Raw genomic sequence first — 1,897 nt, 5'->3', positions numbered from 1 at the left:
AACAATCTTAAGTCTTTTACTTTCAAATTCTGCAGTGGGAGTGGTAGGAGATCGAAGTGGGGGAGGATGGAGTCCTTAGCCATAGTATACAAGTTCTGATGACATCATCATACTCATAGAAAGAATGGGAATCTTATAGACAGTGTACCTGAATCTTTTGTAAGGTTATTTGAGAGTATTTTGTGGCATTCTTGAAGGCTTGAATTCAAGGACAGAGCAGAACTTCTTATCAGAGGCTGGAGAAAAGCAATGTCCGTTATGTAGTAGAGGAAAGTTTAGCAACACTGTTGCCTGCTAAATTATAGGACATTTGGTTCACATTTCCAGGCAGAATGTTGAAAGGACTAATTGATTTTTAAAAAAACTATGTGTGGTAAGACACAGAGAGAGATGAAATAAAAAGAACTATTCAATTTTTAAGCAGAATTTCGAGGAAATACAAAGAACCTAGGATCTTTGGTTTCAAAAATAAAGCTGTTTTTTATTCTGAGCCTCTCCAGATGGTAAACGATTCTGAAAGTAAGGAATTGTTTTAAGGCCAAGGTTAAATCCAGGGTGCAGCTGTAAGACTGTAGAAATATTTGATTATTCTCCTAGACCCTCTTAGCTTGATAAACGGGCTTCCAATATTTTAAGGACATTTTCAAACAGCTTTCTGACTCTCAGCTCAAGATGGAAAGCGGCTGTCTCAAAGAGATTTGTGCGTGTGGCTTTTTTAATGGGGTGGTTATAATCTGATATATAAGAATCTTTTTTAAATTTATTTTATTTTATTTTTTTGACAGAGAGACAGTGAGAGAGGGAACACGAGCATAAGAATCTTCCAAATTTTTAGAGAATTATGTTGGCAGAAGCAGTACCTGCTTGGACTGAAAGAGTGTAAGGATCACTCCACACAACAGCTTTCAATGTTTACACGGCAAAAACTTAAATTTATACCTTAAGGACAGAATATAATATTTTAAATAAGATGATGTGAAGAAAAATGCAAAATTCTGTTGTAAACAAAATTGGTAGAAAATCAGAATCATATATATAACTACTTTGAAAAGCTGGCCTGGTATCAACAAAGGGAATGTGTATCTGAATATTGCTGGAATTAAGAGACACCACAGTGTCATACTTAGTTTGAGCCATGCTTTGTCATTGTTTTTATGCCTGATACACTTCTCTACAATGACTGCTGTAAAGCTGACCAACTCAGTGTTGCTGAATCCTCTGCCTGAAATCATAAGAGCTCTTCCGTTCTTTTTCATGGACATCTTCAAAGGCAGAATCTTGCAAAAGCAACAATTTTCAGCCTGGCATGTCTTCAAAGCCTTTGAATTTAGCTGCAAATTTCCAGATTAGTTTCCTTCATTCACTGTGCTTCTACTTTGAAGGAATGCTTTGCTTCACCTGGTTGATGAACCCTAAAGCCGTTTTTATGGAAAAGAAGCAACAATGAAGGCACAAGAGAGTATCCAGCCAACCACTGCTCCTAGGGAGCCTAAAAGACTAAAGTGCTAATGTAGATAACACGTGTAACTTACCCTTAAACTTAATGGTGGTATGATAAGAAGTCTTTCTTTTAAAACACATGTCTTACAATACCATATGAAGAAATTTACAAATGTGAACTACAGGTTTACTGAGAACTGCTCTATTTTGCAATTTTTGTTTTCATTCTGAAGCACAGATGATCCTCCTTGAGAATTTATCAATGCCTCCCTGTTCTAGAGTCTCTCCAGCAACACCAGCAAAGGTAGAGAATACCCTTTCCATTCCTTTGAATCTGACATTTGCCTGAAATTGCCTTCCCCCATCCACCTCACCAGCACTGTCATCTTTGGCACCTGTGACCGTAATAACTGTGTTCTTTCCTTCTTAAGTATCTTCAAGCTTCATCTCCTTTTAA

This window comes from Zalophus californianus, chromosome 11 (assembly GCF_009762305.2).
Source record: "Zalophus californianus isolate mZalCal1 chromosome 11, mZalCal1.pri.v2, whole genome shotgun sequence".
Lineage (NCBI taxonomy): Eukaryota > Metazoa > Chordata > Mammalia > Carnivora > Otariidae > Zalophus > Zalophus californianus.
Note: the sequence above shows the minus strand (reverse complement) of the source record.